Here is a 23,444-nt window from a genome sequence, read left to right on the forward strand (position 1 = left end):
ATGGTTTTTCCATAGTAACTTTCACCCTACTGACTCTCTACCTGCACTCTGTACAAGACAACTACTATACCAGGCAGGACATTGGCCAGCTATGTGGCCTTAGGACTTCATGATTGAGGCCATGGCATAAAATCCTCACTGGTCAGGTGTAGCCACAAGTTAGCTCAGCTTACACAGATCAGCTTGGAATGGGAGTGGCTGATTGATTAAAAGTTAGGATTTCCTTGGCCTAAAACACACATATTGCGTGAAATCTTCCTTTATCTCTAGGCCCTAGGACAGGATTAAGGCTGGGACTGGGTTTTCAGGAAGTCCACAAATTGAGTAGAGTCTATATCTATATACACTGTCTAGATGGGGAAATCTGGACACCCAGATTCTTTAGAATAAGTGGGCAGCATGGTGTGGAGAAAGTCACCACCAGCTGGAATCAGGATTCCTCCTTGAGTTAAAAATCCTAGCTCTACCACTTTACTGTTGTTGACTTTGGACAAGACTTGGTACCTCTATGAGCTTCTGTACTCATCTGTAAAGTAGGGATAATGCTCCTGCCTGACCTCCCTCTTAGGATTAGGATTAAGATTAAGGGAGATCATTTGTATGGAAGCTCCTAGTACACTATAAAGTTTTGTGCAAATGTAAGTTGTTTTCATCATTACTATCATTTTGGAAAGGACTCTGTAGATAACCCAGTACTTCATTTTACTTAAGCTGGGCTCCCTTGACAGTATGTCTTCTAACAGAATCCTCCGTTATTGCTCACACATCTCCAGTGAACGTCATTACCTTCTCTAATATTTGACAATCTTCAGGATCAGGAAGTTCCACCCTATGTTAAGCCATACTCTGAAAATTCATCTGTTGTTCCTAGTGTTGGTGTCTATCTGTTGGCATGTTATCTGCTGCACAAAACAAATTACTCCCAAATTTAGTGGCTTAAAACAATAACAACTACAACAACAGCAACAACAACAACAACAACAACAACAAATTTATTCTCACATTTCCTGTGGGTCAGGCTTTCAGGAATGGCTTAGCTGAGTGGGTATTTCTCAGAATTTCTCATAAGTTTCTAATGAAGATGTTGAAAGCATTTACAGAATGGCAGAGCAAGGGCTCCCAAAATCTGCTTCTCCATAAAATCAGTGAGAACACTGTTAAAGATTGTAAAAATCAATTTTTTCAGAACTTTGACAATTAATTAAAGGCTTACAATAATCCATGGAGTCCTAAAGAAAAAGGCCTGAATCTCTGTAAGAACAGTGAGCTTTGTAGTGTTTAACCTGTCTCATTCTCATACATCTCTCCCTAGCTTCAGTGTATTCTTAAAGACCAGCAGCCTCGAAACTACAATAGCTGTGAAAAACAGCAGCCTAGCGGCTCCTGGAAGAAGAAAAATAAGTTGAAGTTTCTGTAAAAATTCCAACTAGACATCCAAATGCAAAAGAAATCTGTTTGGAACGCTACATTATGCCAAACACAAAAATTAACAGAAAATGCATCATAGACCTAAGTATAAGAGCTAACACTATGCAAGTCTTTGAAGTAAACATAGTTGTAAATCTTCACAATCATTAGTTAGACAATAGTTTCTTGGCTATGATGCCTAAAGCAGAAGAGACAAAAGAACAAATAGATAAACTGGACTTCACCAAAATTAGGAACTTTTGTGCTTGAAAGACCACCACTAAGAAAGTGAAAAGGCAACCTATGACATAGGCAAAAATATTTTCAAGTCATATATGTGATAAGGGATTGATATCAGATACAATAAATTCTTAAAATTCAATGATAAAAGCACTACCCAATTAATAGCTGGACAAAGGATTTGAATAGATAGCTCTCCAAAGGAGTCACACAAATGGCCAAAAGGTATGTAAAAGATACTCATCATCAGTCATTAGGGAATAGAAATAAAAATTACAATGAGATAACACTTCATACTGGCTAGGATTGCTAAAATAAAGAATAGACAATAACAAGTACTGGTAAGGATATAGAGAAATTATAACCCTCATAAATTGCTGGTGAGAATGTAAAATAATGCAGCCACTTTGGAAAACATTCTTTTAGTTCCTCAAAATATTTAACATAGAGTAATCATATGACCCAGAATTTCCATATATATGTTCAAAAGAAATGAAAATGTATGGTCACACAAAAACTTGTACACTAAGGTTCATAAAATCATTATTCATAGTTGCCCAAAAATAGAAACAACTCAAATGTCCATAGCTGATAACTAGTTTTTAAAAATGTAATAAACCATAAAATGGAATATTATTTGGCAATAAAAAGAATGAAGCATTAAAGTAGGCTACAACAGTGATTAACTTTGAACCCATTATGCTAAGTGGAAGAAACCAGTACAAAAGGCAACATATTGTATAGCCATGCCTGTATGGATAGGAAGTAGATTAGTGGTTGTTAGGGGCTTTGGGGAGGAGAAATGGGGAGTAACTGCTAATGAGTATTGAGTTTCTTTCTGGTGTGATGAAAATTAATGGTAAATGTTGCACAACTCTGTGAATATACTTAAAATCCAGTGAATTATACACTTTAAACAGATGAATTTATGATATGTGAATTGTATCTCAATTAAAACTGTTATTTTAAAACACTTGTTAGCCAGGGCTGTAGTCATGTGAAAACATAAGTAGGATTGGAGGATCTGCTTTCAAGGCTGCTCATTCCCTGGGCTGGCAAGTTGGTGCTGGTTGGTGGTGGGAGGCCTCAGTTCCTCTTCATTTGAGCTTCTCTGCAGGCTGCTTCAGTGTCCTCTGGACAGGGCTTTAGCTTCCTCTAGAGCGAGTGATTCAAGAGAGATAGAACCAGACAGAATCCATCCTTTTTATGACCTAGCTTTAGAAGTCACTTAGATGACTTCTGACACATTTTGTTAGACATATGTAACTGAATCTAGCTCTCATTCAAGGAAAGGGGAATGAAGCTCCACTGTTTGAAGAGTGGATTATCAAAGAATTTTAAGACATTTTAAAACCACCATATTGATTATATTTTTAGCAGGCTTTTCTGTCAGATATGCTATTTTACTAGTCACATTCATGTTTTCCAAATTCTTTCTAAACTGCTCACTCAATTTCAGGAAGTCTAAATGTGTCAATATACCTCAGGTACCAACCATCTCCCGGTGCCCTACTGCCATCATAGTGAGCATACAGAACTGAAAACAAACCCATCCCTTTCCTTCTCCTCCCCTCCACATCTCTCACCATGCCAGCCACCGATCGTGGTAGAACAAAGCCGGCAACAATTGCATTTGTTAGAAGAATGAAGGTAAAGAGAAATTGCCACTGAAATTTGATTTCAAAAACAACAGTTCAAAAAAGAATAAAAGGAAAATGCAACAAGCAGAAGAAAACATACTTTCTTGCTTAATAACAATATTCCACACTCTTCGAATTTTTTTTGCTTGGGGTAAGGCTGGCTGGGAGCAGAAAGTGTGTAAGTCTAATTTTATAATATAAGTTGTAGCAAAGAATAGGAAGGGAAGATCAAAGAAAGAGGGAACCAAGAGCCTATTCAAAGGCAGTGTGACACAAATGACACTACGTAAGCTTCCAGTGTAAGATCCTTCATGAGAGGACTTGCCCCAGAGGACCTGCAGCTCTGTCGTGTCTCATCTCTGGCTATATAAAACCTCAGAATAATTACTGTCCCTTCAACTCTGTCTTTTTGTAACACCCACAAATCCATAGTGTGGCAAGATGGTGTTACACATAAAGGAAACCTTATTAATAAGCAAAAGAAGAGGAGGAAGAAAAGGAAGTTGGACACAGAATGGAAAACTCAGGCCAAAGACCTACCGGGCCTTTTTTTCTTTAAATAATATTGAGAAAGGTGGAAACTTTGAAAGAGAAAGTTTAAATGAGGAGAGAAGGGATGATGTCAAGCCCTGGATTAGATTTACAGTTAAAGCCCACAGCAGGTGGGAGAATGTCGCGTCCTCCCTCTCCAGGCTGGAGGACAATGGCTCTACAAAGATCCAGCACCACATCTACCAGCTAGTAAGTATCTGGTGCTAAGTCCCTACTTTCTTCCTAATTCGCTTCTGCAGTGTAGGGCAGGCAGGAGGCATGACTCAGTCTCAACTGATGAGACCCTCTCCAAGTCCAGCCGATTTTAACAGAGCCTTGGAGTGCAGACTGGGAGACTGTCCATATCTATGACCTAGGTAAAAAGCCATAACAGGGACCCTGGGGCAAAAAATCCCATTCTGGAACTCAGAACAGGGAAGAATTGAAGGAGCCTTTCTTCAGGTCAGGGGCTCCATTTGAAATTTGCCTCAAAGAATGGAGCAAATGCTGATCGTACTTGTTGAGTGCCTCCTACATATGGTCATTTTACCAAGAGTCACCTCTCATTTCCCCCTTTGTGAATTGGGTGCTATTATTCATACTTCCACCTACACTCTCCATTACACATGCGGAAATGAAGGCTTAGAGAGATTAAGTAGTGTTGCCAAAATCATAAAGTTAATACTGATGTGGGATCGAAACCATATCTCTTTGAGTTCAGAAGTCTATTAGAAAGAAAGTAGTGACTTAGCACCAGACATTTATTAGCAGGCAGATGTGGCACTAGATCTTTGTAGAGCCATTGCCCCCCAGCAAACCTATCATGAAGGTCTGCTCTAGGCTCAGGAAAGAAAAATAAGTATGAGTAAATGCCAGTATTACCTCTGATTTTAGATTAGAGGGTGGTGAGTTGTAGATAAGCAGCCAATTCCTTTAGAAAAGCTGTATAGTGGTTAAAACTGTAGACTGTCATGGATTTGAATCCTGACTCTACCATTTACTAACTATATAACTTTGGACAAGATATATACCTTCCTGTGTCTCAGTTGCCTCATATGTAAAAAGAAATAATGATAGTACATTAGGCATAGGATTGTTGTGAGAATTAAATGTGGTAATACATGGAAAAGCCTTAAAATAGTGCCTAATAGCAAGTGCTCAATAAACGTGGTTACAATTGAAGTTAAACGAATCCCACCTTTGCGTCTATTCAGGTTACCTGATCCTGCTTGACAGTGCTTCAAATGCAGATCCATAGTGTGTTAGACACAGAGGCTATTAATCCTGTGAGGGATGCAGAGACCATCTAGACTGATCTCTATATCCTCCACCTAGGAATGAAGAAACAGGTTTAAAATTACAGAGCAAATAAATGGAAAAGCTAGGACTTGTATCCTAGAAATAACAACTACTACTGCTACCATAGCTGTGATTTTTTTTTGAGCACTTGTTCTGTGCCAGGTACTGTATATATACTACTTCACTAAATTTCTAAAACAATTCCTGCTAAGTAATTATTATTGATTCATTTTTACAAATAAGGGAACTGAGGTTTAGAAAGACTTTACATCTTGCCCAAGATCACATAATAGAAGGCAGGATTTGACCAAACACTTCCTGAAACCAAAACCCATGATCATTCCATGTGTTACACATATATTTTATATGGTTTATTTTATGTGTGTATATATAAGCCCGAACACCATACATGATCTTTAAAGTAAAATACTTTGGCAAATTCCAAATTTTATTTGTAAAAAAAGGTTTATATTTTAATTAGTTAATTCTTAAGCACAGATACACAATATTTTAACATTTGCTAAAATTTCAGTCATAGATATGAAAATTATTTCAGGGAGAAAGAATAGGAATAAGAATAAAATATAACTTAAATAATGAAAATAAAAGTCCTGTGCAATTCCTGACCAACACCAGAAAAATCTCTAAAATATCTACTCTTTATTCTAGTTTCAGAGTAAACCATCAAAGACAAATCAAAGTGAATGCTCTACATTATCAGCTCAACTTTTAAAGCATTGACAGCCTTTGAGAACAAATGCTTGAACATGTCTTTTTGTTAGATATTTCTGATGGTTCCTTTGTAGACATTCTATTTATTTCCACATTCTTGTCTTCTTTACAACTTTTGGTGCTATCCATAACTGACAAAAACAGAAATAAGAGGCTATTTGTATGTATGCATATGTAAGAGTGTGTGTGTGTGTGTGTGTGTGTGTGTGTGTGTGTGTGTGTGTCTGTGAGAGAGAGAGCGAGAAAGAGAAAGAGAATGTCTTGGACTTGAGGTCCTCAAAAGAAACTGTGTAGCCCAAATAGAAATCCATAAAGGAATTTGTATAAAGGGTTCTCTAACGAGATAATCTATAAAGGGATATTTGCTTATTTTCAAATTTTAGCATTACACAGAAAAAAGAATCCTCAGTTTGTCTACATGGTTAACATGGCATTCTCTTGCAAACTCCATAGCCTCTTTCTTTTCCACCCTGAGGTTGAATCAGTCCCACTGCAGACATATCTCACCATAAACTGTTAAAAAAGGCCCAGTTCTCACTCCGGTACGAGCCATGATGATCATGCATGACAGCTGGAACATGGGATTCACACCACACATGAAGGAGTGTGTTTCTGCTCTCAGGGAAGGCAGGGGGAAAAGCAGCTTTCAGGGCATTAGCCCCATTTTGCAAACTTGGCTGCTCATCCCATTCCCAACTGCACCATGCTTTCAGCAGAATCTGTGCATGACTTGAGGAACAAGAGTGGGGGAAGGGACAGGCTAATTTTTAATGGTTTTTGAAAAATGTATTCTTTAGACCTCACACACGTTAAAATTTAATAATGAACTTACCTATACTTCTAAAGTACTTCTAAATTGAAAAGTTCACCATTTAGCTGGTGCATCTTGATAAATGTATCACAGAATCCATCTGGGGAAGTTCACAGTCTCGTATCAGATTGGCACTTTCCTATGGCAGTTCTTGGAGAAAATTTCAAAGGCCCAGGTAGCAGGCAAGAAAAGTGGAAGTCTTTCCCTCAAATTCATATCCAACTTTATTTCCCACCTCCAAAAGTCAAATACCATCTGATTTTTCAAGCATTTTCCTCAAGGGGCCAGTATTTGGGTGTGACATGGAGCTCTCACAAAGGGGTTCCTCAGGGAGTAATAAATATGGTAGCACAAAAAAGCAGAAGGTAGCTGGGTTCAGAGCCTGTAACACAAGCTACTTGGAAGGCTGAGGTGGAAGGATGTCTTGAACCCAGGAGTACAAGGCTGCAGTGAGCTATGATCATGCCACTGCACTCCAACCTGAGCAACAGAGCAAGATCATGTCTCAAACAAAAAACAAACCCAAGAAACAGAAAGTGTTCACAACCAGATGGAACACCATTAAAGGGTAATTAGCCCTGGGTGGTCAACATCTCTTTCTCCAGGATTGCTCCTCAGGAAACCCCATCATTGCTCCATCCATGCTGGGAACTCTGAGTCAAGCGACCAGTGGACATTTTCACTTTTTCTAAGAACTCGCCCAGGAAGGCCATTTCTTTATCTGTCTCTTGGCATCTGAGTTTGACAGCCTTGTGGAGTACTTAGATATGCTACTGGGTCCTCCCCTCCTCCCCGTGGTTGGCCACACAAGCCTACCTCAAGTGTGCTGTATCATTTGCCTTTAAGATCAAGACCTCCTTCACTTTGCTGAATCTCATGTTGGCCATCGCTAAAGCCTGGGACAGGGAAAAGCTGCAGATGAAGTTGTGGCCCTTTCCTTGCAGGAGGGCCTGGAAGCCTTTTTGCTGCTTTCAGGTTACTCATTAACTCTCCTTTGCAAGGTTGGCTGCTCTCTGTGACTAGCGACCAAAAGACAGCGGGGTTGGTCTCTTCCCAAAGACCAGTCCAGGAAAGTAAAGCGGGGGTGGGGGATGTGGTGGTGGGGGGGTGGGGCGGTGCGGGTCACACAGCTGATCTCTGGCCTTTGCCTTCCTCCTAAAGGTCTATCCCTTGAGCCTGGGACATTCACCTGTCATCCCAGGGCCCTCCCACATCAGACACAAATTTTAGAGTTTCTTTATCAATTAAAATGTTTTCCTTCTTTTCTTTGTTATTTAATGGTATTTTCCAATAGTTGAGCGGCTCTCCTTTTCTTGTCTGATATTTCCTTAATGCTGGAGCCTGGTGAGGCCTGAAATTATACAACTGCAAGATCAAAAAAGCTCAGCTATAAAGCCATATAGTCTTGGCAAGGATGACAGAGAGCTCATTTAATACAAGCCCAAGATGCACATAACCATTATTATTTACTGATTGGATGACATTTTGAACCTTGTATATATTTTAACTGTTAATATAGAGAAGAGATTGGTAGTAGTAAATTCATAAAATAAAATACTATAAATAAATTGGAAAAATGTGTCATCTGAATGCATCTCAACATATTGTTGGAGTAAGAAAAAGAAAATGATAAAAGATATATACAGTACAAGGCCATTTATACAAAAGTTAAATATATAAAAGATGCTAAATTATGTTTATGGAAAAATCATATGTTGTTAAAGTATTAATACATGGATGGTGTTATGGGGTGAATTTTATGTCCCCAAAATTCATGTTGAACTCCTACCTTCCCCTCAGTATCTCATAATATGACCTTATTTGGAAAAAGGGTTATTGCAGAAATAATTAGTTAAAATGAGGTCATACTGGAGTAGGATGGGCCCCTAAAGCAGTATGACTAAAGTCCTTTTTATAAGAGGAAATTTGGGCATAGAGGCTCACACACAGGGAGAAGGCCATGTGAAATTGGAGTTATGCTGCCCCAAGTCAAGGAACTACCAGAACTAGAGAGAGGCCTGGAGCCCATCCTTCTCTAGCACCTTCAGAGGGAGCACAGCCCTGCCTGCCCTTGATCTCCAACTTCCAGTCTCCAGAACTGTATGACAATGAATTTCTGTTATTTAAGCCACTTGGCTTATGGTACTTAGCTATGGCAACCCCAGGAAACTAAAACACATGGGAAAGGTATACATAAACTTCAAGACAATGTCTATCCCTGGGGAGGTCAGAAAGGGAACAGGATTGAAGAGGAGCATGTGAGGCCTTTATTTCATTGATAATAAAATAAAAGACCTACAGTACATATGGGAAAATGTTACCAGTTTGTTAAACCTAGGTAGTAGACATATGGATGTTTGCTATATTATTCTACTTTTTAAATATGTAAACTATCCCAAATGAATCGAAAAGATATTCAGAAGAGTGTCTCAGCACACCTAAGACTGGCAGTGTTGTCTCTAGTTGTTGGTTCTAAAGCTGTAATTAACCTAAAGCCCTGCCTATCTTTGGTTATAAAGAGAGAACCTGCTGGGTCAGAGACTGAAGATGCTGATAATCTATCCAGACCAGTTATGCAGAGGAAAACAGATAGCTGGCATAGACAGATTTATTTTTAGAAACAGCCACTTTATTCACTTATTTTATCCCTTGAAGATTGATTGTGACTGTTATCACTCATCCAGCTTTGTGGTTGAGATGTAAGGTCAGAATTTTACCAGTTAGAGGAGTCGACTGTCTCTGAAGCTAAAGCTCTTACAATACCCTGTCTAGAGACAGCTCGCCAGGGCAGTGGGTGATGTAATTTGATCTGTTAATACTTAACCAGGAGAGACTCAAGAATTCATACTGACATCTGCTGGACCCTTTGAATACTTCCTGGTGTAAGTTAGAACCAGAAATTCTGGAGCAGGAGAACTCCCAATAGACCCCTTTAGGGGCTCTCTGACCTGAGGCGGGTCTGTCAGCATGCTGAGATATGCAACTTGAAATCAAATTTAAGATCTTTTGCTCACTGCACACATTTAGCATAATACAACCATGGCAGAATGAGGCAGGACATCTAGGGTATAATTAACAATCACTATTCTATGATAGTCTCAGCAACACAAATGCCAATTTGCTTGTCAAATTCCAAAGAGAGAGGAAGGGACCATGTGGTAACAATACAAAACAAGGTCTTTGTTTTCAGGGCTCAGCTCAGCAACTGCTCTGTTCTTTGTGTGGCAAGAAAGAAAATCTCGTCAGCTCCTGGTCCACTGGGCTCTAGATACAAAGTTACTGTGTGGACATCATTCCAGAATCAAATTCCAATACAACTCAGTTCTCTGGATCTGTGAGGAAGTCTGTGAAGACGTTAACTGAGATCCAGGAGCCCAGTGGAGGAAGCTCAAATAAAGAAGACACCAAGTTCCTTTATTTGTGGCTTGCTGCGTACATCCTGTCAAAAGCTCTAGTATTCATTAAATTTTGTTGTTGCTTAATAAAGACAAGAAGGCAAATTGTTACTTAATAGCTACAGTTTCTTTGACAGGGAAATTTTTTCTAAGAGTGGAACTATCTGAAAAAATTAAAGGAATCTTGTTGTGGTATGCATGTTGAAAGCTATTCTACAGATAATAATAGAATTAAATATTTTTCTCCTGAAAAGGAACTATTGATTATGACATAAATAATAAAATGTTTCTCTTTTACTACATACTCTCCTGATATGAGTTGTATGATTTGAGTTGAAATTGGATTTTTAAGCAACTTTCATTCATTTTTGTCTATGAATGCGATTTTGTCTAGTTCGTTTTGTCTAAAGAATATGAGAGTTCTCATATTCTGTTGAAGAAACAGAATGAGGGAAGGAGACAAGCATTTATTGATGTGCAAGACAGTTTATATTCATATTTGAATTTGATTCTAAGATATTGTTATGCCCATATTACTGATGCAAAACTTGTTCTCAAAGAGATAATTAAATTTCATAACTATTAAGCAGAAGATTTAGGGTAGGAATTCAGTTTGGTCTGACTTCAAAGCCTATGCTCACTTTCCCTCACATAATATTGTCTATATCTGATTATAATTGCTGGATTAAAAGAAAAATTACCAGATTTTACTTATGCTTTCTTTATGTACCAAACAATTGAAAGTTCACACAATCCCAGTGTTTAGAATTGAACCACCACTCTGTACTCTGATGCGAGAGAGAATCTGAAGGTGGAAATGGCAGTATGATCAGTGGGAAAAAAAGAGGAGGCCAAACTGACTGAACTTTGGTTTTATATCCAAGGTAGGCATGGATCCAACAGCTGTGGGGCGGTGGAGGATCTTACCCAACCCAGCCTGCCTGAGGGAGGGCAGCCCACATCCACAAAACCCTGAGCCCTGCTCACTCTCTATTTTTATTTATTTATTTATTTTTTGATGCTGGAAGCTAGTTTCCAAAGAGTCCTGCTTTCCCTGGGCACAGGTTGTAAATGTCATTTATTGTGCTTTTGACTAGGTACCTTAAAAGACAACAGCAGAGAAGGGGGAAATAGGGGAGGGACGGTGGGGGGTGGGGAGCTGGGGAGGGATAGCAGGGGGAGAAAAAAAAAAGACAACAGCAGAATGCAGTTGAGAAGCACTTTCATGATGAAATGTAATGATCTAATTTATTCATTTTGTAAATGTTTAGTGTCTTTTTTTGATGTCATAAGACAGAATACAGGTATAGGAGCCATCTAGATCTGGATGTAAATCCCAGTCAGTCACTCACTATTTAACCTGAGGCCATTATTTAATATCTCTGTACTTTATGAAATGAGAATAATATCAAGCTCACAAGGTTGTTGTAAGAATTAGAAATAATATATAAGATGTGTCTAATACAGAGCCTAGTACCTTGAAGGTACAAAACAAAATGTGACTTATTGTTTTTATTATTCATACATTTAAAATAGTTATTGTGTTATATTGATGTAATAGAGAACATGATAGATCTAGGAAACAAATAAATGGAAGAATAGGAAACTTTCCCTGCCTTTGAGACATGCACATCTAGTCCTGGAGCCAGATGCATGAACACATGATGATGGGATGAGGAAGGTTTTGTGACTGAGGTCAGGGCAACTTGCTCCGGGAGCACCTCTTATGGTTTGTTATTAGTTAGCTTAAATATAATTATATATAGGAGCTACAAATAATATAGGATCTAAAGATGTTGGGTGCCCGTGGCATCCACCAATGCCTCACAAGGATTCCCAGCTCTAAGGTGGGAGTCTCTGGGTCAAAGGTGAAAATTAGGTTTTCTTTCATGCATCAACTCTGATAATTGATATAGTGGAAACTCTGAGCAAAGAAGTTTGCTCACATTGTAGAAGCAGCATATTCAAGAGACTGAGAATTTGGCTTCTGGAGCCAGATTGGTCTGTTGCTTGCTTGATCCTGGACAAGTTTCTTAACTTCCTTGTCCTTCAGTGTCTTCCTGTGTATGCCTGGTTCTGATCCAGGTTTTCTTGTTATGTCATATTCTGAGTTTTAGCTTTAGTTTTTATGTGCTCATTTTTAGTCCTTTCCATACCCCACATTAGCTGCTGTTCTATTTTGACCTTTGCTAGTTTATAACAGTTTCTTATATCAGAGCTGATATGTAACAGCAAGGACTTCTCATTCTTTCTGTAATTACTTAAATTATAGTCTTTAAAATATAAAGTAACACAATATTGACCACATAAACTCCATAATCTTCGTTTTACAGTTTCAGGCATTTTAAATTAAGTACCTATTTTGAATTAGACACTTTATTTTCTGTGGTACAATCTGACAAAGATATATTTACAAATGAGAAAATACAGACTTAGGGAAGTTAGGTGGTAATTAACAAGTGGAAGATCTGAAAGTAAACTTTGGTATTCAAGGGTCCAAAGTTTGAGCTTCTTCCTTTCTCACTACATGCTGCATCCTGGAAACTATTGTGTTCAGCACTTGGTTCTAGGACAAGTTAAGACAGAACTTTGGAGAATATTGGGAAAGATGGAAAAATTAGTAGGAAAATGGGGTACAGCTCCCAGAAAAGAAATGAGCAATTAAAAATCAAGTGCACTCAGGGACTTAAGGTCTAATCTATTTCTATACTTACGTACAGGTGTGAGAATCAGGCTGGACTGATTTGGGTTCATGTAATGGGGGTGAGGAAGATCAGAACTGCAGAGCAGGCATGGCAGGATATTTGGCATAGTGGGAACAGTGGGATTGGACCTCAGGGAGGCAACAAGTAGAGCTAGCAGGCTGAAGCAGACAAGTAAGCCTATCAAGATACTGGAGTGCAAGACAGGGCTCCCATCTTTCTGGGTCCCAGTTCCTCGGAAGGTATTCCAGAGACAGTAAAATAGGCAAGTAGCAGCTTGGCCTCCCCTTGGAGAATTTATCTTGCAGAAGGATAAGGTGCCTGGATCTTCCATTTCTAATAATAAGACAGAGATGAGGTACCCTGACTGACACTCACTGAAAACAATGGAAAACAGTGAATAAATTATATACAACATCTTATTAAATGCTCTAATGAGCTGGCAAGAAAATAAAAAGCCATGAATCAAGTGAAAGTAAAAATCCACGAGGCAGGTTTTTAACATAAAGGCATTTGCTAAACCAGGTGGAAAACAGCCTTGAATAATACTATTGGATGAAAACAAAGTCCAGAGACTGCTGGACATACTGAGTCCAAAGAGAAGCTCCCAACAAAACGTTGGGGCTCTAAAGGATTATGTTCTCAGCATAAGGGTGAGTTAGAAATAAACCCAATCATCTGACCCAGGAGGCCGAAAGGAAAACTGCCGGGCTTGATTCTTAGCACCAACAGAGAGGAAAAGTTGTACCCTAAGATGGCCCTCACATGATTTTGCAGCCTAAATTTAGATTATCTGGGTGATACACACACACACACACACACACACACACACACACACACACACGCACACACACACACACACACACGCTCTCCAGCCCAATAATTTTGATTAAAGTGGTTCTTTAATTAGACGAAAGCACAATTCTCTATGGAAAAAACAATTTCAAAGGCCTCAAAGCATTTCCACAGACAAAACTCCAAGACATATGAACTCAGTCCAAAATACCAATGAGAAACAAAGAAAAATATAGCACTCTGAAAAAGACAAGGAAAAACTCAGAAGAGCTAGACCTACACTGAATATAGATATCTGACTTGTCAGATACAGAATATAAATAAGAAGATTTAATTTTTAGAGAAATACAAAAGGAATCACAATATTTGCAAAGGGCAAAAGTATTAAAAATGACCAGACAGATTTAAAATAGAAACGATGGAACTCCTAAAGTTAATAAAAAATAAAATAATTGAAATGAGAATTCAATAGATCTATTTAATTCAATGGATAATTCACTATTTAGCAGATTAGAAGCAGCTAAAAAGTGAACTGATGAACTGGAAGATACAGCCGAAAAAGTATACATTTGAGAGTATTTGTGGACAATATGAAAGAGAGATTAAGAAAAATTGAACACAGAATCAACCGGTTTAATATGTATGAAACTGGAATTCTGAAGAGGAGGAGAGAATCGGCCAGAGATCATATCTGAAGATGTAAGGGCTCAAAAACTTCTAACATTGATAAATGACATCATCATCATGCTCCCATTCAGAAACTGTGATGATTTCCCATAAGAAGAATAAAAACAAATCCATATGTTTACATATAAAACTGAAACTGCAGAACATCAAAGACAATGACAAGATCTTAGAGGGGAAAAAAACAAATTACTTTAAAAGAAATGATAATTGAAAAACAGCCAGTTTCTCAATAGCAAAAGTGAAAGCTGTAAGTGAAATGATACTGTCAACATATTGTGCATTCGTTTTCTATTGTTATCATAAGAAATTATCACAAGTTTTTCAGCTTAAAAACACACAAGTTTTTCAGCTTACAGTTCTGTGGGTCAGAAGTCCAGGTGGGCTCAGCTTGTTTCTCTGCTCTGAGTTTTACAAAGCTGAAATCAAGCTGTCTTGATTTCAGCTGGGCTCTTATTGGAAGGCTCTGGGAAGAATTCACTTTCGAGCTCATATGATTGTTTGCATAATCCATTTCCTTGCAGTTGTAAGACTGAAGTTCCTGTTTCTTTGCTGGCTGTCAGCTTGGGGATAGCTGTTAGATCCTGGAGGCCTCTCTCTGGTCCTCTATCTAAAGCCAGCAATAGAACCTCAAAGTCTTCTCATGCTTGAAATCTTTTGATCTTCCCTTTTGCTGTATCTCTCTTGATGCTGCTACATATCTCTGACTGAAGGCACTGGAAGTTCTCTGCTTTGAAAGTCCCCTTTAGTTAGATTGGACCCGCCTGGATACTCCAGTATACTCTTTTTCAAAGGTCAATAGCCTTAATTATATCTACAAGTTTTTTTTTTGCCATGTAATGTAACCTATTAACAGGTTCCAGGCATTATGGTGTGGACAACTTTGGGATGGGATCATTATTCTGCTGACCACATAGTAAGAGAAAGTAACTATTTGGAACCATTTTTCAAGAATAAAGGAAGAATGACACTTTTAGATAAGCAGCAGCTAAAAGAATTTGTCACCAAACAACTGTCACTAAAGAAAACTCCAAAGAATGTGTTTTGAGCAGAAAAAAATGCGACCGAAAAAAGAAGGTCTGAAATGCAAGAAAGAATGAAGAGTAAAAAAGGTTTTGCACTGTATAAATCAGTAGTAAGTACTTTGTAGATTAAGAAAAATAAGCTTAAATTAAAATCTATGACAATAATAACGTTTAATTGGGTGGAATAAATGTATTCTAAGGTCTTTATATTTGTTCCTTGAATGCAAATAGACTTAGCGTGAAGAATGTACTTCAGGCAGAAGACCTCTGCAGTGTCTCCTGGTCATTAATCAAATTTCTTTCTTATTTTATCTATGTTAGGATCTGGAATAAAGTTACACTATCTTCTTAATAAAAGTTATACAGGTTTCTTTTTGGAATAATTTGTAAGATAGAAATATTTTGAATAATCAGTAAAACTTCTCAATAAGATCATCTAGTGTGCTTAATGGGAAGGTTTTTAAAAGTACCAATTCAATTTATTTAGAGATTATTGCCCCATTCACCTTTTATTTCTAGAGTCAGTTTTGGTAAATTGTATTTTAATTCATGTTTCAATTACTTATTAGCATACAAATTTCAAAACATCCCCTTATTACCTTTTAAATTCTACCTAATCTGAATTATGTTCTATTACTGATTTCTGGTATTTTTGAGCTTTTGTTTTTTGCATTGATCAAGCTTGCCAGAGCTTGTAAATTTTACTAGTTTGTTGAAAGTACTAATTCTTGGTTTTGTATATTCTCCCTATGTTTATTTTGTATTTCATTTAAAAATCTTTATTTTGGGGTATTGCAGGTATTTTGAGATATATATATATATATATATATATATATATATATATATAACTTTTAATCTTTCTATATCCTCCTGTTTAGCAATTTTTTTTCAGCTATCATGGTAAAATTTTCCTAAAACCTAAAAGTACATGAAATCTTTGCCTCAATGAAATTTTCCAAGAGTCTTGTGGTTCTCTCAGGATAGGAGTTTCTGCAGGTACGCATAATGACAAAGTCCATTAAGCCTGAGACCACAGACATATTTACTCAAGATTTGACATGATTTCCAGGAATAGGGGATGAGGAAGCACAATATAGGATTGAACTCTCAAAATGCTTCTTAAATGTAGAGAAGAAGTAATCTAACCAAATGTTAGTTTTATTTTTAGGGAATATTTGTATTTTTAGAGAAGGGAATAAAATAGGTTAAAATAAAGACCTTTCTAGAATAACACCAAGATCAGAGCAATTTTTTGTACAGGTTCCCAAGTTATTTGTCCATAAATAGATTCCTATCCATAGTCTCATGATAAATATAAGGTTTTCATTCTTATATTTAATATAAATATAAATGAAATATAAATATTTCATTCTTCTTCAATGAAACATCATTTGATGTACTTTGAAGCTCACTTTGAAATTTTTAAGCCTATATATAAGTATTTCTAGGTATATTTATGTTATTAAAAGCAGAGGAGAAAAAGATCACAGTTTTACCTTGTATAGTAAGGCTAAAGGCAGCATCTTGCCAACTTTTTACTGAAGAAATACCATTAGGGCTTGGTTTATGAGTTATTTCAGATTTTTCCACAGGACCAGAGGAAGATCCATGTAATGCCCAGATAATTTCTTGACATTTCTTTCACAATTGAAAGTAGAAGTATGAGACCTAACAGTTTTTACAGCAATTATATGGAATTTTGGAATACATAGGATAGGTAATGTAAAGAGGAGTATTTATCATTGCTCATTAATAAGATTACACCAGGAACTAGAGAAAAGGCATGTTTTTTTAAGGATCCATGTTAAGAAAGGGAAGGCCTTGTTCAGCCCCTATTTTGGGCACATATATTTTAAAAGGAAAATTCAAAATTGGATTCAGCTTCAATGAGAGATACCACAGTCATTCACAGGAAGTGTGTCAAGGAGGAAATGTGGTTAACAGCCACCAAGGAAGCATTGAAATAGATCAAGGCAGTAGTAGATTTCCTATACTCCAGATGTTCCTCAGGAAGTAGTGGAGACATCCTGCATTCTCCAGATCAGTACTTGATCTGCATTTTTTTTTTTTTTTTGAGATGGAGTTTCACTCTTGTTGCATAGGCTGGAGTGTAATGACACAATCTCAGCTCACTGCAAACTCCACCTGCTGGGTTCAAGCAATTTTCCTACCTCAGCCTTCCAAGTAGCTGGGATTACAGGTGACTACCACAACAGGCACTTAACTTTTGTATTTTTAGTAGAGGCTGGGTTTCACCACTTTGGCCAGGCTTGTCTCAAACTCCTTTTTAAATTACAAATTGAAGGGATATGTCACACTTATGTTCATCTTCAATCAAGGATGGAATTCAATCAGGATCACAATATGATGTGATCTCAAAAAAAAAAAAATGCAACATATCACATTATTCAGGATTTGAATTGCAAGGACATGCACCAGAATAGAAACGTTTCCAGATGCCTTAGAAACTGCAATGGCCTTCATAGGGGTCTATTAGCAATTTTAAGGTCACTTATTGCTACACATATTTAATTAAATAGAGACTTCCTGGCTATGTCCATCATTTGTGAAGAATAAATTACTAAATTTTACTGAGAGTAGATGAGTAAAGACAAGAAAAACATTTCTTAAGTGGGTAGAGCTAGGTACTGTAAGAAAGGCAAATAGTTTTCCTGTATACCTTGGCTACTACAGCAGACTATATAAACTCCTGTGTCCAAATTAGAAGCTATCTTATTATGCACATCTTTTTGGTAGAAGAGTGCCCTATTGTGGTGTACCCAAGATTAGTGAGCAATGAAATGCTCCAGCACACACATAAAATGGAAAGTTTGAACACTGCTTTCATCATAAAGTAGAAAAGGTCTCTGAAGAAAAGTATATTTTTCTTCATATATTTCAGAAGCTCCAACGTTAACATCCAATCCACTTTCTCAACCACTTCATGCAAGTTTCCCAAGTAAGTTTAGAAAAGGAAGATTTCATGATTGGGTTGAAGAGTGGAAGACACAGAGATGATGGGCTATGTGCTACTCTATTAATCAATGAAGCAGAAAATAGAAGCTATTACTTGCATTTTTTATTCCTCTGTGTAAATTCAGATTTCTATTTAGTATCATTTTTCTTCTGACTGAAAAACTTTTAAAATTTCTTGTAGCATATACATCTACCAGTGTTGAATTCTTTCAGCTCCTGTGCATCTGAAAAAGTATTTCTTGCAGGATATAAAATTCTTGGTTAATAGTTTTTTTGGTCCACCATTCCTCTAGCCCCAGTTTTGTTCCACTGCCTCCTGGTTTGTATTGTTTCTGATGATAAGTCTGCTGTCATTCTTATCTTTGCTCCTCCATATAATGTGTCTTTTATCAACTGTGGTTTCAAAATTTTTCTGTTTATGATCTGTCTTAAGCAATTAGGTTATAATATGCTTTACAAAGAGCATACATAAAGCATATTATAACCTAATATTAGGTTATAATATTAGAGATAGAGCCTACAAAATATACACTATGCATATAATATGCTATGTGCATATAATATGCTATATAATAGCATACAATATGCTATATCTAATATAGCATATTATTATTTAATATTTAATATTAGATATAGCATATTATAACTTATTCTAATGATTATTCTCATTTGGATTATTTCAGCTTTTTAGATCTATTTATTGTTTTCACCAAATTTTAAAAGATTTTAGCTATTATTTCTTCAAATACTATTTCTTATTCACTCATTCTTCTCTCATTTAAGGATTCCAATTACATGCATATTGGGCTGAATGAAAATTTCCCACAGCTCACTCATTCTCTATTCATTTTCCTCTCATTTTTGGTTAAAATTTTATTTTATTTTGAATAATTTATATTTCTATGTCTTCAAGTTCACTAAAACTTTCTACTGCAATATCTAGTCTGCTGTGAGTGCTATCTAATATATTCTCACTTCAACCTTGTAGGCTATATCTTTCCCTGTTCAATTTAGGTCTTTTAAAAATATATCTATAGTGTCTTCACATGTTCTTTCTTCTACCTTCTTAGCATACTCTATCTCCTTGAAGATAAAGCATATATTTATAGAAACTATTTTAATGTTGTTCTATACTAATTCAATCTTCTGAGCCATTTTAGGATCTGTTTCTGTTGATGGAGTTTTCTTATTATGGATTCTAGTTTCATGTTTCTTTGCAAGGCTAATTATTATTGATTGGATGCAAGACATTTTGAATTTGCTTTAGGGGTGCTGGGTATTTTGTCTTCCTATAAATATTTTTGAACTTTATGCTAGGATGTAGTTATTTGAAAATGGTTGGCAATCTTTAGAGCCTTCTCTCTGTGAAGCTCTCTTATCACTGATAATCTGCCCTATCAATTCCAGCTGCCTTGGCTTCTAGGACTCCTAATACCATCTTCTCAATTCAGGAGGACTACCAGTCTCTGCCTGCATTTCACCTCCTTGCATTGTAGCCTGGAAACACTCATTAGGTGATCAGATGGTACAATCAGAGGTCTCAGTTCATTTGTTTTTTCTTTCTCAGAGAATTTACTGTCCCACATTGATAATGTCCAGTGTCTGAAAACAATTGATTTTTATATTTTTCCAAGATTTTAATTGCTTCAGGTGAGAATCAAGTCTAGTTCCTGTTACTACATCTTGGCCCAAAGAAGAAGTTGCCCTTCTATTAATTAAAAAATTCAGATATTCACTGACTATAAGAAACTAAGTCGGAAAATCCTTTCTTGTTTTTCAATTATCTTTCAACATATAATAAAGACATAGTTGACATGTTTTAGGTGATGACCATGAAACAGACTCAGACTGTTCTATGTTCTATTTAAATAGATATGATTCTTGATCAGGGAGGGATCATTAGCTCTTTTCATGGTGGAAACAATTAGATTCAAGAATCTGAAAATCAAGATGGCAGAAGTTATAGTCTCTAAAATGACAAATAATATTTTGAAACAAATGATTTGAGATATCAGCAATTCCTTAATGTATAAAATGTGTTTGCCTTCACTTATCTGGAAGAAAAAATGCTACTGAGAAAGAATTTGCAATGGCATCAAGAAATTAAGTACTTTAAACTTCATACTATTTATTGTTTACATCAGGATTGCCCAGATTACCTAATTATTCAGAGTCAGCCTATGTTATGTTTCAGTTACTGAGTCACAGCAATTTTAGAACAGTACTGTAACCTCAACCTAATCCTTAGCAGTCATCATAAAGGCTGAAATTTCATAAGACTATATGGACAATATAGCAGTTTTTCTTATAGCTTTAGTTTCTTTAAAAAATGCTATTTGAAAGTAAGAATTATCCTAAATATCTAAATTACCAACTTCAAATTGGTATAGAAAATGTAACATCTGTTATTCATACAGAGAAATATAGGGTAATCTGCAATTTTTACATTTTTGCATTCATTTGAATCTGAATTCCTTACAATAAAATATCCAATTAACTAGCAGTCACTGCTTGCCAAATAATGTTACTCTACTCAGTATGTCAACAATTTTGTTTTCAAAGGTATATCTATTTAATTAATAGTTATTATTTTATTAATATAGTAATACTTTTCCCTTCCCAGGTGCTCAAACATTCAGAATACTGTTATCCAATTGGAATGGGTACTTTGATTAAATCTTTGTCTATTATATATTAAAGTATCCTACTAAATATTCGATTAGTCATGACTATGAGACTTCATGGCTTTTTCTACATGTTCCAAGACTCTTTTTGAGATACTATTGCCTCTTTTTCTAACCTGAAATTAAATGACCAAGGTCTCCTAACCATCTTTAGGCACTTATGGTGTAATACTTTCAACTTCACCATTTTATGGAGGACATTTTTCCTTCCTTGGCTATGATGTGGTGCTTTTTTTCTCCATCCGTGGCTGACTGGAAGTCTTGGTGTTTTTTGGATTTTGTTTTCTTTTCCTCACAGACTCTTATGGAAATTTCTTCAATAGCAGTGGTGAGGAGGAACATAATGTGTAAAGAATATGCTTTGAACTAGATAAGTGAGTTCATCTTTTGAATAGCACCCTATATGATATGCTCTTGTCTGTCTCTGTTCAAGTCTTTATTGCTCAACTCCATGGGAATCAATGTTTTGTCCATAAATATATATTTATGGTTCTACAGGAACAAAGAAGCAATTCTTTTGAATTATTGATTAGGTTGGATTCTAAGCCAATATCAGACTCGATACCATGGAAAGTTCTAGTACAGGGCAGTTCACTTTTCACCAAGGAAGCTTTTAATTACAGGTAATTCCTGCACAGGTTCACTCTTCTCTCTACGAAACTCTTCCAAATATGATTGGTCAGGTCAGGGCCACTGTGTTACACAATGTGGTATAGTTAAATGGTGCCCCCTGGGATTATACCACACACATCCTTGGGCCAGGTTATCCTCAAATTTCCCAGAGCCTGAATTTCTTGTTCTGCAATTCTTCACCAAAGACTTATATATAAATGCTTTTCAAGAGATGGAAGTCCTTTATAGCTGATGGCCTGGATGCTTTTTCATCTCTGGGAGGATTTTGTCCTTTACTCGTATGGTCATCCTCATCTAAGATGGAGGTAACTCCCTCCTTCCAGTTACTCAGACCAAGAGCCTTGTGTTAATACCTGCACTGAATTCTTCCTTTTAAAAATAGCCCATGGTCAATGAAACAGCAAATCTGTTTATCTCCAACCTCCATTTAAACATATATTTTAGTTATTTTGAGCATGGCTTTTCTTTACTACATTCATGAGAAAACTTTATAAATTGCAACAAAAACAGATGGTTTGAGAGCTGGGTTGCAGCCAATATATAAAGAAAAAGTGAATCCGGCCCAGTGCAGTGGCTTATGCCTGTAATCCCAGCACTTTGGGAGGCAGAGGTGGGTGGCACGAGGTCAGGAGTTCAAGACCAGCCTGGTCAAGATGGTGAAACCCCATCTCTACTTAAAAAAAATACAAAAACTAGCTGGGCATGGTGGTGATCACCTGCATTCCCAGCTACTAGGGAGACTGAGACAGAAAATTGCTTAACCCAGGAGGTGGAGGTTTCAGTGAGCCGAGATTGCGCCACTGCACTCCAGCCTGGGTGACCGAGTGAGACTTCATCTAAAAAAAAAAAAAAAAAAAAAAAAAAAGAAAAAGTGAGTCCAATAGCACTGAAACTACTATTCCAGTACAGGGACAAACAAGGTAAGATCCCATTTATTTCAAGAAATAAGTGTGATATTCAGAACGAAGTCCTGGGAGCATCAGATTTACAGACTGAGGTTATATGTTCCATTTGGGTCACATCTCAGTCCCCTTTAGCTGCGCCTGGGAACCCTGTGCTACTTGTTGGAGGCACCTCCTATTCAAAGATGTCTATTTGATTTTTTAAAATCAGTCTGATGATACTTGTCATTATATTGGCCCAATCTACTTACATTTATTATAGCCATTCATTTATATCACCTTATTTTATGCTTTCTTTATCTCTTCTCTCTTGCCTATTTTTGAATTGGACATTTTTTCCTTCATTGTATTTTTTATCTTTACTTCTCTTTTTGGGGGTTACCTTGGAAATGTGTCATGCATGGTTAATTTGTCAAAGTCAAAAGATAAGCTGTATATTTACCACCCTCCCAAACATTACACAAACTTCAGAATTTTTGTCTTCAATCAGTCCTTACCAGAGAATATTATTGGTTAGGTATATTTATCCTTGTTTTCCTTTTTTTTTTTTTTTTTTTTACTTATAAGACATTATTATTTTGTTCAAGATAGTCAAAATTTGTTCAGATTCACATATTCACCAATTTACTTGCTCATCATTTTTACTTATTCTTGAATATTCTATCTTAGAAAACTTTCTGTAGAGAAATTTTTCATCAAATCCATCAAGAGACAAGTCTAAGAATATATGTAGCAGCACCCGCTATAATGTACAAACCTGGACAACACACACATCTGTTCTACAGTATACTGGATAAATATTTTGTTATATTCCTTCAGTGGAAATCTATAAAACCATGAAAATTAATGAATTGATTTTGTACAGAAAAATTGAATAAATCTTAATAAAACAAGGCTGAGCAAGAGGATTAAAGTCACAAAATGCATACAGTGTGATTTTATTTACATGAAATTAAAAAAATGCAAAACTGAATAGTATGTTGTTTAA

General features: G+C 36.5%; 1 long non-coding RNA gene across 1 annotated transcript in view; it reads right to left on the bottom strand.

The window, feature by feature from the left end:
* Positions 1-15,248, bottom strand: part of LOC116525170 — a 39,511-nt gene extending 24,263 nt beyond the window's left edge. The window contains exon 1 of the long non-coding RNA XR_004257606.1: positions 14,594-15,248. This is a non-coding gene — a long non-coding RNA (uncharacterized LOC116525170). The remainder of the gene's footprint in view (positions 1-14,593) is intronic.
* Between the last annotated feature and the right edge of the window lie 8,196 nt (positions 15,249-23,444).

This window comes from Sapajus apella, unplaced genomic scaffold (assembly GCF_009761245.1).
Source record: "Sapajus apella isolate SASKATOON/1434 unplaced genomic scaffold, GSC_monkey_1.0 scaffold47, whole genome shotgun sequence".
Lineage (NCBI taxonomy): Eukaryota > Metazoa > Chordata > Mammalia > Primates > Cebidae > Sapajus > Sapajus apella.